The sequence below is a fragment of the Notolepis coatsorum genome, assembly GCF_963971535.1.
Source record: "Notolepis coatsorum genome assembly, chromosome: 16".
In the NCBI taxonomy this organism is placed as follows: Eukaryota; Metazoa; Chordata; class Actinopteri; order Aulopiformes; family Paralepididae; genus Notolepis; species Notolepis coatsorum.
Window position 1 is genome coordinate 51,008,664 of NC_140180.1, and position 16,566 is coordinate 51,025,229.

General features: G+C 42.9%; 1 protein-coding gene across 1 annotated transcript in view; it reads right to left on the reverse strand.

Moving 5' to 3' along the window:
- gfra4b (GDNF family receptor alpha 4b) overlaps positions 1-16,566 on the reverse strand; it is a 199,844-nt gene that overhangs the window by 50,289 nt on the left and 132,989 nt on the right. The gene's annotated exons all lie outside the window — the stretch shown is intronic.

The window sequence follows — 16,566 nt, forward strand, 5'->3', positions numbered from 1 at the left end:
GGTCAAAGTTGACAGGGAAATAAAGGAGAAAGGAGAAGGCCCAGAGCGAGGAGGAGAAGGGGGAAGGAAAGATACAGTAGGAGAAAGACAAGCAGATTGAAATATGAAACAGGCGAGGATGACCTGCATCTACACAGATAACCGCAAGCATTGATTTACCATCAAAAGGGAAAATCATAGATATGATAAATGTTTGTTAAGTAGTAGTTAAGTAGTTTAGTTGCATTTGGACCACAACTAGGGTTGCAAAGGGTCTGAAATGGTAGATTTCGGGAAACTGGGTATGGCTATCAATTGGGTATATGCTTCAATTGGGTGTCAATTGAGTATGGCTTCATGGTATATATATATATATATATATATATATATATATATATATATATATATATATATATATATATATATATATATATATATATATATATATATATATATATATATATATATATATATATATATATATATATATATATATATATATATATATATATATATATATATATATATATATATATATATATATATAGAGGAGAGTTGTGTTCCCTTTCCAGCAATCATTTAAAAATGTATGAGCATTGTTTTCAGAAAATCTTCCCACTAGCATACTGCATAGTCGGTATGAATACCACTGGTATGAATATGAAACAACGCCACTGGCTGACAATAGTGAACTTGTTTTTTGGGGAAATGCACATCATTAGGCAATCCTTGGTTTTGTAGTATGTTTTGGTTAAAATATCCCCATTTAATGGATTGAATTGCAGCCCTTCCCTGTGCATTCAATGATCCATCACATATTGCAGATAATTGCCAGCATCCAGAGACTGTATAATAAGATGGATCATTGTGGTAGCTTTAAATGGGGAAATCTGTAACACTAACAGTGAAACGACTTACTACAAAATAAAAATATTCAGAGCAAAACATTTATTGTGATGTGATTTTATGTTTTATATGCTTGAGGCAAAATGTGAGTTTTAAAGATGTCTCTGCCAAAAGGTTTGGAATCATGCTGAGATTGGTAGCCATGGTAACTAAGGAATCTGTGTCAGATCCACTGGATGGCATGTGAATAGAAGCTGGTCTACTGTAAGAGGACTTAACTATTCTGCGTTGTAAGTAATTTACTGGTGATTTTAAATATGCAAGAAAAAACTATATGACAGATTCTTTGATACTCCCCCTTCATCTTCATCTTGTTATACATTTTTAGACAGACTTTGCAGCCTCCCATTTAATGTGAATTCAGTAGAATTACAACTGGGGATGTCCCGATCTGATCATGTGATCGGAGATCAGGGCCAATCACGTGATTTTCAGAAGATGGGAATCGGGGGAAGAAAATCTGGATATTTTTTTATATATATAATTTTTTTTTTATATATAATTTTTTTAAACTAAACTAGACTAGTTCATAGTCTAGAACTATTCTGCACTAAGCCAATTTTATATTTTATTTTATTATTTATGACTGAATGTAACTGAACTTGTGAAGCTAGTCAAGCTACCTCTGTTACTGCACTACCTTTGTTATCGCATTATTCTGCACATCATTTGTTTTTAGTTTACATGGTTATTTTGTGGTGCACCACTGATAAGATTTATTTTTTTATTTTGTTTTGAATTTTGATCCAATGCTGCAATAAGTGAAAAAAATAAGCTATATATCCATGTTGGATATAATGGATATACTGTTAAAAAAAGCCATATCCATGTTGGATATAATGGATAGTTGGATACTGTTAAATAAAAAAACAACATTGAGGGTCAACTTGATTGCATTTTTTTCTTTATACATTGCTGAAGGATCGGATCGGGAAAAATCTGTATCGGAAGATACTCAAAATCACATGATCGGGATCGGATCGGGAGCAAAAAAATGCGATCAGGACATCCCTAATTACAACCCTCTGCATGCAAAGAAAATGCCTAATTTAGGTAAAACACTGGAAAAGCATCATATTACTGTTCTACTGTGACTTGTTTACAAGATCCAGTAATAAGACACCAAATTATACTTTTTTTGTTTATATATTTCGGTAACACTTTATAATAACACTCAGTTATAAGACATTTGTAAGGTATTTGTAGATAATGAACTATTCATGAACAAACCATTTATATGCATTCGTAAATGATTATTAAATCATTTATAACTATATTTGTATAACATTTACAAATGAGTTATACATTATTTATAACTCATTATCAACGTTGTTTGTACTTCATTTGTTCATCATTAAATAATGTTATTTAATGTGTAGTAACACATTTGTAGAGGCTGGAAAAATGGATATACACATACGAAGCAATTACCAGACTTGTCTTTTCATGTTTAACAAATTATTTGTTAAGACATTCATCAAACATCTATAAATTATTTGCAGATGCTATTGCGTGACCTAATCTAAAGTGAAGACTATTCATAATTAACAAATGTCTAATACAGTTAATTATTTGTTGACTTTTTCATCACCTGTTACAAATGTTGTAGACAGCCTTCTTTGTGACATGAAACAGTGACAGAATTAGGACTATAGATAAATGCAATTTTATTAACATATAAAATACATGTGCACACATACCATATAGTGTAACCTGGGGGACACTAGGACCCAGGAGTACCCTGGCCAGGTATCGCCAGAGTATGTAGAGCAGGGGTCTCAAACTCAATTTACCTGGGGGCCGCTGGAGGTAGAGTCTGGGTGAGGCTGGGCCGCATCAAATATTATATATATATATATGATTTTAAAATTTTTAGCTAAATCAACTCTGCCTCTCTTTGTTAACTACAACAAGCAATGCTGTTTGTTATTTAAGATGAGGTCGGACTCGGCACTGACAGATTTGTGTTCATTGTGCTGCTTTTATAAAGCCTCAAATGACGGCTTACAATATTTCATGAAAGCAAAGTGTTTTGTTTGTCTAAGATTTAAAAAGGTTTAAACGTTACAGCATTGACAAAGTTGAACAAAGTGCTGTACAAGTCCCAAAACATAAAAAAATTATAATAATATAAAATTTGTTTTATTATTATTATTGTTTTTTTTACTTTGATGTCAAGTAGAGGGCCGCAAAATATCATCCAGCGGGCCGCAATTGGCCCGCGGGCCGCCAGTTTGAGACCCCTGATGTAGAGGGAGTCTCATGCGAGTGAGACTTGACTTCATGTTTGTTCCCGTCTGTTTGAATGGAAGCTACATACACGTTATACATTAGCAGAGCCAATGAATTCGTGCTGCCCCACACTTTTAAGGTATGAGCAGGCTAAACACCTTTTTCGTTGGTAAATCTATTCCATCATTTCCGACCTATAACTTAATAGTCCTATATTTTGTGTAGACGTACTTGATGTGGTTGGACCTTTCCTAATTTTTGTGAACGCAGTTGCTGGCTGGCTAATGTGCGCTCAGTGTAGTATGTGTAAAAAAAATTAAGAAAAGAGGGAAATCAGGCAGAGTCATTTCTAAATTTTGTGAAGAGGTGAGTTTTGAGTTGGGATTTGAAAGAGTGCAGGGATGTAGCACTATGGATGTTTGGAGGGAGGGAGTTCCAGAGGGTGGGTGCGGCAACAGAGAAGGCTCTGGGACCAACAGTGCGCAGGTTGGTGGTAGGGATGGAGAGGAGACCGGAGTCAGAGGATCGCAGCCTCCAGGTGGGATGTAGGGATGGAGGAGGTCAGCTAGTTACTGGGGGGCAAGGGAGTGTTGGGATTTGTAGGTGATGAGGAGGATCTTAAAATTGAGGCGGGACTTGACTGGAAGCCAATGGAAGTGGATGAGGGTGGGGGTGATGTGGTGCCAGGACTTGGTGCAGGTGAGAACCCTAGCAGCAGAATTTTGGACATAGTAGCCTGTTGAGGGCATTGCTGGGTAGCCCTACAAGAACAGAGTTTGCGTAGTCGAGACGGGATGTGACGAAGGCGTGAATAAGAGTCTCTACTACAGAGTCGGGGAGAGATGGCCGGAGTCTGGAAATGTTCCTGACATGGAAAAAAGCTGATTTAGTTACTGATTTTATATGGGAATGAAAGGAGAGGGTCGAGTCCAGTATGACACCCAGGTTGCGGACTTCTGGGGAAGGGTGCATTGAGCAACCATCCACTTCTAGGAGGAGATCTCCAACCTTCCGGAGCAGTGACTTCACTAAATGCACTGCTTGATTTAGACCTTTATTTATGTCATCACTTAAGGAGCTAGCTTGCACTTTCTAGTTTACCCTTAGAAACTACAGATAATACAGCTGGGAAACATTTCCCTTCAACCATTTAATCTCCAGCTCCAAAAACAATTAATGTTTAAAACTATTACTTTTATCTTGGCCACTATTAGAAAATCTGATAACTAGGGACAAACCAAATAGTCTACTAATATATGTTTACCTAATAAAGTGAGATATGGACCACCTATAAAACCATTACACAAAGAAAAAAAGGTTATTGTGGCAAATAAAATATACTTCCTTAGCTCATCTGTAGAAAATTCCAATATGCAATTCACAACTAGACCCCTTAGGTGGTTGCAATTATAATGCAATGCATTATAACAGTTAACACTTTCAATGCCCACCACGTGATAACACGTTTTATCAGCCCAATGCCTGAATGCCCACCACGACAATTATCGTTTTTTATCGTTTTTTTATTTTTATTAGCGATCTGAATTCATATTTCATCAACCGAGTCTCCCGTTGGTAAACCAGCCCCATCAGCAGCTCAGAATGGAAAAAAGCGCCCCCTATCGTCTATCCCTGAAAACTGCACATCAGTCACTTAGACTGACCTGGGATCAGTGATATGTAGAGGCGGAGCCAGCTTGCTCCCTGAGCCGACAGACCGTCTGTTCAACATGGAAGTCATCGCGGGACAGGAAAATGCATGGAACATATGATCGATTTTTGGAATGGCGATCAGGAATTGGAATGCTCTTTTTGGAGAACATCTGATCTGAGGTAAGGAATCTATTTTACCAGTCTTGGGATAATCAGAGTTGTATTCGCTGAGATATACGCGTTTGCCCTATGTGTGTGTGTGTGTGTGTGTGTGTGTGTGTGTGTGTGTGTGTGTGTGCATGATCGCTTTGAGGAAATCAGAGAATCTATTTTCAGCTCGCGGCCCCAGCGTGCATACGTACACATATACTATCGATAATCTAGCGTTTATTTGGAAACGATTCATAAATAGGCCGATAAATGACAACGTTTTTGTGTATTCTAGAATATTCCGTTTATCATGGAATCTCTTTATTTTCCTTGAAAACGAGGGCTTTTCAAAATGCTATAAAACCCAAATGAACCGATAAAAAAACAATCCGCTTCGACAATGTTGACTGGAAAACGAGTCATTGATAAGCGACGGGCAGATTAGACACATAGCCATAATTTAAAACATAGATTAGGCGTTTTTAACGCTAACATTGAAGTGGATGATGGGCATTCAAGCAGTAATTCAAGATTAAGCTTGGGCTCTGAAAGTGTTAATGAACGTTTTTTGTACTAGTAATTTTATGTTTATGTAAAAATAGGAGAAGAAAAAGCACCATACATACTGTTCTCATTGGCTTCAGTTCATGCAGGTTTTTAGAACAGTACCATATGGCTGCCATATGGTTCCATCCCAGAATAGCAATTCATTATGACATGTTGCATCTAATGTTTTATATTTATGCAGCAACTGTTTTGTTTGCACATAGCAACCGTTGTCTCTTCCATGTACAAAACAATGGTTGCTATGTTACAGGCAGCCATGTTGGTAGACAGAGAACTACACACGTTCCCTGTTAACTGTGCTTTTTGGAGCAGGGAACACAGCCTTCCTAATGTACTGCCCTGATTGTAAAACATTTGTATGTGTCGAGTAGGTTAATTAATTTAAAATGTCTCTGTGTATTTCATGGAAATCCTGTATCTTTCAGCTTCAGCTGAATTCAACAGAATTAATGATTAGAGTGTGACTTATGGATATTCAATATCATAACAGTAATTATGCAGTACAGCGACTATGGCCAACAGGCTTTATTACCATACAGGAATCCAGATTCAGAGTTTTATTTGCCACATGGAAGCAATACAATCATAGAGTTTTCATACAAAATCATAAATACCATACCATGGGCAAAAGGAGCAGGGAGAAGAATAATTCTTATAGTTACCTGCCCCCTATTCCTAAACTAAGCAAGTATTACTTGATGGTCGGCGTACAACCTAATTTACACAAAATAATAATTTATACCATATACAAAGAAACAAACAATCCACAAATTAAACAAGCAATTTTTTTATAATAATAATAAAGAAGAAAAGAAAATATCTCACTATTCAGATCACATTTGACTTTCTCATGTGAAGGAGAAAGTGAAAGAGAATGGCTTCAAGGCTGAATGACTTCATGCATTCTTCCCAACATATGAGGGATGTGCTGGATTCTGCCATCACATGACTCCAGCCTTAATGCAACATGTATACAGAGTGCTGTAAACGTACAAAAGATATCTACTGTCTCTGCTGCAGAGGCCCATACCACATCCTTTTATGGATCTCTATCTCTCTCAATGTTCCGACATGGCAGCTGCCGGCAAGAGAAGAACTTTTGAAGGCATCGTCGTGTCAAGTAAGTGTTTTTGATTCAATCGATAAGTGAGCGGGATACAGTATATTGCATGGAATGACTGGATGATATTTGATATGGGATGTATGTATTTTCAACCTTGTTTTTTCTTCTTTTTATAGTATGCTGCTTCTCGTGTTCTCTTAAGTTGATATTCTCTATGTACTTGATTCTTGTGTTTGTCATGTTTAGATGTGAAACACCTCATAGAACCACAATTTCACTCACTCACTCACTCACTCACTCACTCACTCACTAGAACTGTTCGATTATGGCAAAAATCATGATTGTTTTTATTGATATTGAAATCATGATTATTAAACACAATTAATCATTGATATGAGAACATCATATGATGACGACTGAATTTATCGTCAAGGTTTATTATGAGTATATCTGGCTTTCATAACAGCCAGTGAGTGAGTGAGTGAGTGAGTGAGTGAGTGAGTGAGTGAGTGAGTGAGTGAGTGAGTGAGTGAGTGAGTGAATGAGTGAGTGAGTGAGTGAGTGAGTGAGTGAGTGAGTGAGTGAGTGAGTGAGTGAGTGAGTGAGTGAGTGAGTGAGTGAGTGCGTGAGTGAATGAGTGAATGAGTGAGTGAGTGAGTGAGTGAGTGAGTGAGTGAGTGAGTGAGTGAGTGAGTGAGTGAGTGAGTGAGTGAGTGAGTGAGTGAGTGAGTGAGTGAGTGAGTGAGTGAGTGACCACAGTTTGCCAGGTATAGCCCATGCGCTCGTTCTTTGTCCTCATTGGGAACAATTAAAGAAAAGACCCCTGGATTAGGTAGGGGCTCAGTGTTTTGCACAAGGCCACTTTGGTAGGATTTATATTTTTTAACCTGTGACCTTCCAATAACAGGACACTCTAACCACCATGCAGGTTATCCTGCCATTCCACTATTTACTATCGATCGGATCGGACAGATCATAATCGGAGCCGATCACGTCATATTTTAATTATATATTGAAGGCCAATCAAATTCAGAGAATTTTTTGTAAAAAAAATTATTAATGAAAACCATTGAGGGAAAGCTCTGATTTTCTTTAAGCAGAACTATTAAAGTACCTGGCATGTGTGAAATGGTCTTACTAACATTAATATACAAATATCGGCTCAGGGCTCAGTATCGGCAGATACTTAATATTAAATGACTCCGAAAAATCCTCATCACTGTATACCTGTATGCCGTGACAAATAAAACTCTTGTATCTTGTATCTTGCATTTAGTTCATTACATCTTTCACTGGCAATACTTCAAAACTCAATAATTGACGAGTTAGACACTCAATAATAAGTGTGAATCCTAAGAGATCCTAAAGCAGAATGTGACGGCCGTTAAGTGCGTTGCCTTTGTTCCCAACTTCCTTGGGAGGTATATAGGAGTGAGGGAAACATTCCAGCTGGCTTCATTAAGTTTCATTTTCCATTTTATCTCTCCTGAAGTGGGCCATTAAGACAGTGCGTCCGGGGTAACTGATCGGCTAATCTGCCTGTGATTTATGTGGCAGGGAAACTGAGGACTTAACCGAGGCTCGGGAAGGCATTGATTACTGACATGGTTAATTGGCTAAACCCACTGGTACATTGAGACAGGCTTATTGGAAATGTCAAATCAAGTGGCTCATTTGCATTCATGATGTATGGTGTCTATTCCAGCTTCTGCCCAGGCAGCACAAACTGACACACACGGCCACAGAGGATGGGCCTGGGATCGCTGCCTTGAATTTGCAACTGACCATCTGTCCTTCCAAGACGTTGGCTCCGATTAAGCCTTTTTAGGTCGGCTCAGAAGCCACATATCTATATTCAATGTGCCTCGCTGACTTTGGCTCAATAGAGGACAAGCACTTGGAGGCCTCCCGCTATGAATGAGAGTCCATATAACTTACGGTTATGCATATAACCATAGTTATATGAGCATAGTTACGCTCAGCGTCTATTGCAATACTCTTCATATCCAGTATTGAACTGAAATAAATTCTCACATGTACCTTTACATACCATCATCTGTCTGGCCACACCCCCATCCGCTACCTACATAAGCAGGGGTGTGGCCATACCATCAGCTCCTTCCCAATCTTTCACCACAAGGCAAGATCAAAGGGTCCTCCTCAGTGAGTGCGACGCTGTGCGTCACTATGCTCATATAACTATGGTTATATGTATAACCGTAAGTTATATATCGCATAGCTCTGCTCAGCGTCTATTGCAACACAGGAGCTGAGCAGAGCTGAGCTCGACAAATGTACCCGCTGAGGCCCCCCACAACCATCAGAACCGGGGAGGACCCGAGCCCCCCAAACCCCCCTAGCGGAGGACGGGAGGGTGTCGGATCCGACTGCCGCGAAGAGGAGACTTCAGCAACTCAACGCACAGGGTGAGCAGACCGTGGGGCGTACCCACGACTACACAAACGCACAACCCGCATGCCACTAGGGAACGAACGGAAGGAACAAACCCCCGTTACCACCCCTAATATCACGGGGTCAAGAGCATGGTTGCAAGGTTGGCATGGCTGTAAGCTCGAAGCACTCAAGAGGCTACACCCACAGCGGGAGCAGGCAGCGCACCGGGGAGACAACCCCCAAAAAAGGTCGACCCCTCAATCCAGGCAACAGGCACTCGACCTGAGCCTGGAGCACTGCGGACTAGACAGGCGCCAAAAGGGGTCTGCTGAACAGCACCCCGGCGGAAGGGGCATATGCTAGCATTGTTGTGCACCATGTCACAGCCTCCATAAAAAACCCTGACTCTCTAGAGGGGCCGAGGCAGAGAAGGCTGACACGATTGGCAGACGTCATGAAACGTGCGGAGGCACACTCAAGCGGCCTACCCCGAGAGTTGACTCTGCTACCAACACACCAGGGAACCAACCACCCCGTTGGTTCAAACATGAGGTGATTGTTCCTATAACCCCTCAAGAAAAAACTCCAAAACACAACTGCGGCTACCGCAGTACAAGTGTTTCAGTTTTCAAAAAGGGGTTATCCCAGGCCTACGGGTCGACGAAACAATTCCGGACCGGGCCCGGCGGACCGGGACGTACACAGGGATGCCAGAGGAGTTCCATAAGAATCACCTCAAAAGCCCCCTCCCAGCAATGCTTAAGCAGGAGAAGAGAGGGGCGAAAAGAATGGAGAAGGACCAGGCCCCCTTAGCGCAGCGCAAGGTACAACACAACATGGACCAAGCAACATTGAGGGGTAATACGTAGTAACACAACCACGAACATCTCCATAACGTCAAACCCTGCAACACCCGGGCCGACCCGGCATTTTTCCCCACGAAAAAAAGCACAAGTCCCTCAGGGTACCAGAACAGCAGATCTGCGTCCCTGGCGGACAACGGGTTAGCTGACCTGGATCGGCGTGACCAGAATCAGTCCCGTGCCCTAATCACGCCGCCATCCCCAACCCTAGGAGGGGGGTAGGTACGCGTGTCGATCCAAAACATTATAGAGGTCGCCACCCAGACGGTCCCTTTTGTACCGCGCTCGGTGGCCCACCCCAAGGGCGTGAGACCCCTCTACCTATGCTTTGATCTATTCCGTTAACATCCCCCAGATATGAACGAGAATTCGTCGAGACAACACTGGCGCTCGGAAGAGACAAACTCCATCCCAGTTGCCCCATAAAAACGCAGTTTTAATGATGAGCAACCAAGGCGCGCAAGCCCATGCGTGATTCCTATCAGAAGCACCCAGGGCCAGCACTATGTACACGTCGAGACCCAAAACACATCAATGGATAGTCTAACAAGACACCAGATACCGTTCCTCCAAGCCGCCTGGGAGAACGACAAGAAGCCGCTTTTAAATTTTTCTTTTCTTAAAAAAAAATAAATAAAAAAAAAAAAAAAATACAGACATGGGTCCCATGCGACGCGGCTGAGGGAAAACAACACCCCGTCAACCATACTTCATAAGAGGGACGTACCCTATGACGGGGGGAAAACCATGACTCAACAGACCATTACCGGCGAGGAGTCAGGGAACTCCCTAAACAATACCCCGTCAACCTGCTCCATAAAGGATCAAATAAAATATGTAACAATTGGACTAGGACTCTCGGAGGAGGAGGCTCTGAAAACTCTGAGGAGGCTCCCTCACTGAGAGGGAGGCTCTGAACTCACAGAGGAGGCTCTGAAAAACTCCGGGCCGACCCGGCATTTTTCCCCACGAAAAAAAGCACAAGTCCCTCAGGGTACCAGAACAGCAGATCTGCGTCCCCGGCGGACAACGGGTTAACTGACCTGGACCGGCGTGACCAGAATCAGTCCCGTGCCCTAATCACGCCGCCATCCCCAACCCTAGGAGGGGGGTAGGTACGCGTGTCGATCCAAAACATTATAGAGGTCGCCACCCAGACGGTCCCTTTTGTACCGCGCTCGGTGGCCCACCCCAAGGGCGTGAGACCCCTCTACCTATGCTTTGATCTATTCCGTTAACATCCCCCAGATATGAACGAGAATTCGTCGAGACAACACTGGCGCTCGGAAGAGACAAACTCCATCCCAGTTGCCCCATAAAAACGCAGTTTTAATGATGAGCAACCAAGGTGCGCAAGCCCATGCGTGATTCCTATCAGAAGCACCCAGGGCCAGCACTATGTACACGTCGAGACCCAAAACACATCAATGGATAGTCTAACAAGACACCAGATACCGTTCCTCCAAGCCGCCTGGGAGAACGACAAGAAGCCGATTTTAAATTTTTCTTTTCTTACAAAAAAATAAATAAAAATAAATAAAAAATACAGACATGGGTCCCATGCGACGCGGCTGAGGGAAAACAACACCCCGTCAACCATACTTCATAAGAGGGACGTACCCTATGATGGGGGGAAAACCATGACTCAACAGACCATTACCGGCGAGGAGTCAGGGAACTCCCTAAACAATACCCCGTCAACCTGCTCCATAAAGGATCAAATAAAATATGTAACAATTGGACTAGGACTCTCGGAGGAGGAGGCTCTGAAAACTCTGAGGAGGCTCCCTCACTGAGAGGGAGGCTCTGAACTCACAGAGGAGGCTCTGAACTCCCTGAGGAGGAGACTCTGAAAAACTCCCTGAGGAGGAGGCTCTGACCCAATACACACACTACCAGTAGGGAGCAGAGCAGGAGAACAAAACGTCTCTACTGCGTTGCATCACCCACCAAGCTCAATACACATATAACAGAGCAGAACTTCTTTTTAAGTTCTACTCACCTTGACAATCTGAGGAGGAGGCTCTGAAACTCTGAGGAGGCTCTCTCACTGGGAGGGAGGGTCTGAACTCACAGGAGGCTCTGAAACTCCCCGAGGAGGAGGCTCTGAACTCCCTGAGGAGGAGGCTCTGAAACTCCCTGTAACATAGGTCCACAACATGGAGCCTGAATAACCCATGGAAGTCTTACCAATAGAAACGCGCCCAGTGACGTACTCTATGGCGGGGGAATTTCCGTGGTCCACCGCCCAATATGGCGTGGGACCAGGAAACTCCCCCCCCCTACCCTGTGACGCGCTGATCCAGCAACGTGACAGGAAGCCAGAAGGACAGGGGGTTTTAACCCCTGACCAATCAGAAAAAGGGGAGGAAGGTTTTACCAGTTCACCCCCTTATGACCCTTCACCCCTGATACGATGTAATGACAAAGTAGAGCCATGACACCAGTCACAGCATGCTACATGAAGCGTTAACAGCTTCACACAGACTCATGTGCGAAACCGCCATCTGAATTTTTCAAGGAAGAAAAACACAGACCCAGAGAGGGCCCCTTTAAGAGCCCCGGTACCAGAGCTTACACATGTGACTTCTGTAGGCCAACACCTAACCCAGTTGTGGATCTTAACGACACACACAACCCTCCATCACAACAAAAAAGGCAAAAGTACACTCTCACTACCGTAAGAGGAACGCCGTTTTTCATAACGAGAGAAGACACAAGTCCTCGATTAAGTACTGGCCACAGGCCTTGCTAAGTCCACATGATAGCGACCAAAGCAATCTTTTCCCTAGGATTTTTTTCCCCCAAGCAGGAGCACAACCAGTGGCGTCGCGTGGGTAAAATAACAGGGGAAGCCAAAAAAAAATTATTAAAAAAAAAATTATTCAATATTTTTATTAATAATTTTTATTTTTTATTTATTTTTTTTAAGTCAAGCAGTCACCATGTACACTACAGTATGGCTCGGCGGCCAGTCAAACGTTATTTTTATTTATTTAACAGATTGCAGAATGGGTACAATACAGTACGGCTCAATACACATTTACGATGAATTGAAAATGGGGGACCCTGATGTAAACAAGACGAAAGTCTTTCTCTGGTCTGCATCCCCTTAACAATTGTATGTATTGAGCTGTACTGTACTGTACCCATTCTGCAATCTGTTAATAAAGTTTTCATTCATTCACACACAATTGTATAGGGGGATGCAGACCAGAGAAAGACGTTTGTCTTGTTTACATCAGGGTCATTAATACTGCTGGAGCATTGGTTAATTTTTGGTCCGATTTTTCCTTGCGCGATTTTGCGCGCCGCGTGGGAGCAAATTCGAGACACATATTCGGTTGCAAAAAGGTGTCCCACGGTCTCCTCTATGGCCGTGAATATTTTCACGCGGATCGGAATCACGGCGCGCCCGGGACACTTTTCCGTTTCGGCGAGTTTATTCCACGCTTTCTGTTTTCCTTTTCTAAGCATTTTAGGGGCTACATGTGAATCAGTAAAAGTTGCGGGACGCCCAGATGTTTCCACGATAGAAAGCTCGCGTGGATCCCATAATAGGCTCACTTAATACAGCGTTTTTAAAATCACGCAACATTTTCAGGGTCGCGAGCCGACCTTTTCCCCTCGTTTTCGATGATGGAAGTGATTTAGGAAAAGCTTCGGCACGCCGAGAGGTCCCCGTGGATTTAATCTCGCGAGGATCGGGGCAATATTCGGCCCGTGGGAACAGTTACGGGTTAATACAATGTTCAGAGTGCAGAGGGGAAAATATGGCACCTGCCCCGCCTCCAGGTGGAATATTATGCTGAACGTCTTCCTCCCAGCTCCGTTTTAAACTTTTAGGGTGTGGCCAGTGGCAGTCAGCTCGAATCTGATTGGGAGACATTAAAAAAAAAAAAAAAAAAACACAGATGCACAGATGAAAATGAATGTAAACTATATTAAAAAAAAATATATTTTAATTTTTTTATTTTTTTTCATATTTCATATTTCATAATTTGATATGAAATTTATAGGGAGGCATGGCTTCCGTTGGCTTCCACAAGGATTCGCCACTGAGCACAACCCCAGCAGAAGCTGAGGGATTACACCGTATCCCCACAAACATAGTAAAACAATATATTGTAAACAAAAACATGTTTGAGAGGAGGGGGGGAAAGCCCCAGGGAAACCGGGGGGATCACCCCTCACCACCTTACCCTTGATACGACTAGGTTGAACAGGTACCGCCCTGTTAATATGTGAACATGCCACCTGTTTATTGTCATCACAGGCTGAGAGAAGGACTCACCCCTCGATCATATGTCACTAAGCATAGTTTTGCAGGGTTATTAACCTAGCTAGTTGTGAGCTCAACTACATTAACTAACGTTACATGAACACACAAGTTCTCATCACAACCAAACCAGTTAATTTTTACTCACGTAAAAAACAACGCCGATTTTCTAGGTAGAGAGAAACTATACCAGCGACAAGACAATTCACACACAACACATGTCGTATCCCAAATGTAGTGAAGCAACATACGCTTTGGAAAAAAACATTGTTATTATGAAACACCAAACCCACTTTCCTTGTGTTTAGGATAGCTTTCAACTTGAAAGATGGGGCCTTCACGTGACAGAGAGAAATCCGCTCGTCCAAAGACCCGGGGTTTTAACCACAGATCTTGGTCACGGCCCACTAGATTGACTACCGTGGGCTTCAAACCAGGACCCTCTCTCTGCCGTCTAAGAGGCAGAAAAAGGGTACTAGTCTGGGGCCGGCCTTCGTAAATCGTGCAGCTAATCCCCTCATAGCAACACAACTGACGCTTCGCGTAGCAAAATCATCACTCACCCAGAGAGGCAGCTCGCTTCTCACAACAGCCGTCGCCTCCTGCACAGTCCAGCTGCAGAACCGAAGGTAATAACTGTCCAGCTGCAGCTTGGAGGACTGCAGGTGGGGATTAGACCAGCGACACGAGCCCCTAATACGAAAATGCCGGTGGAGGTCAGAATGATCATCATCTTCCAGACACCCCAGTGGCGAAGACATTATCGCCGTATTTTCTCGAAAATAGTGAGAGAGAAAACAAAGATATAATGGCAACGTAGCTCCTTCATCTTCTACTTTCTTCAAAAAATCCATCAAACTTCAAAGTGGTGTAAACAGGCACTTAACGTGGTGAAAATTGAAGAAGGAGCTGATGGTATGGCCACACCCCTGCTTATGTAGGTAGCGGATGGGGGTGTGGCCAGACAGATGATGGTATGTAAAGGTACATGTGAGAATTTATTTCAGTTCAATACTGGATATGAAGAGTATTGCAATAGACGCTGAGCAGAGCTATGCGATATATAACTACAGGGTTAGAGATAATATAGATAATAGAGATACGGATTCCACTGGACAGTGATTGTATATTCCTTAGTTTATTGAACAATGTTTTGTTTTGTTTTTCTCCAGGCTTTTGTGATTCTGTGATCGCAAGAATTAATGCAAATTCAACCAAACCCTGCAACATTTGCAACAGCGTGCAAATTTCACCAGTGGTTAACACTGTCGCCTCACAGCAAGAAGGTCTAGGGTTCGATTCCCGCTTGGGGACCAGGTGCCAGGTACTCCGGTGGGGTATCTCCCAGGCCTTTCTGTGTGGAGTTTGCATGTTCTCCCCGTGCTCGCAAGGGTTTCCCCCCGATAAGATAAACCCAATGGAAAAACATGCACAACAGATCGCTAACGCTGTGGTGTCCTTGACGAAGACGGACAGGAGCACTTGGATTGGTCCCCGGGGCGCGGCTCACGTTGACACCCTATCTGCTCCCGGCTGCCCATGGGGGGAAGGACAACGGGATGGGAAAAGTGCAGAGAGACATTTCATCGGTGACTCAGTGCATGTGTGTGTGTTCCTGTGGGTTGCCCATCGCGTGTGTGTGTTAAAACTGCATGACAAATAAAGACTTCTAGTCTAACAATTATAAATTATTATTATTATAATAGTTTAAATGGTCAGGCTTCTCCCAATTATTTTGGTTTCCTGCAATATTTCCGGCAAAAAACAATTGTCACAGTGCTTGTAATTTTCTGATTCTGGTTCTCATGGCCAGTTCACCTGCATCATTGTAACAACAAGCGATGATCTTCATTTTACTTAAAAAATAAATGGGAGACACTGTGTGAGGAAAGCCGAAATGACTAAACTACAACAGAACCAACCTGTGATCAGGGAACCCCTTTGAAGTTAGTGGCGGGAACCAAAGTGAGCGCTTGACTTGATGAATGCGAGAGGGACTGAGCGAAAGTATGATGACGTGTGTGGGAGGTGGGAGGGGAGGGAGAGAGAGGAGAGGGCAGTGTTTTTTTTTAATGTATAGGGACAGTACATATTTATGAAGATATTCGTGTAAATGTATGCCAGATTATAGCCCGAGGCTAATTTCCATCTGTAGTCCCTTTGAAGGTTGATGTTAACAGAGAAGACAAATTACAAATGTACACAAACTTCATAATCACAAGAACAGACAACAGTACACAAGTTACAACACAATAATGTGCGATATGGCGAGACAATAGGACAATTGTTCTATTGGGCATGGGTGTGTGTGTGTGTGTGTGTGTGTGTGTGTGTGTGTGTGTGTGTGCGTGCGTGCGTGCGTGCGTGCGTGCGTGTGTGCGTGCGTGCGTGCGTGCGTGCGTGCGTGCGTGCGTGCGTGCGTGCGTGCGTGCGTGCGTGCGTGTGTGTGTGTTAGTGAATGGGAGAGGTGCTGTAGGGAG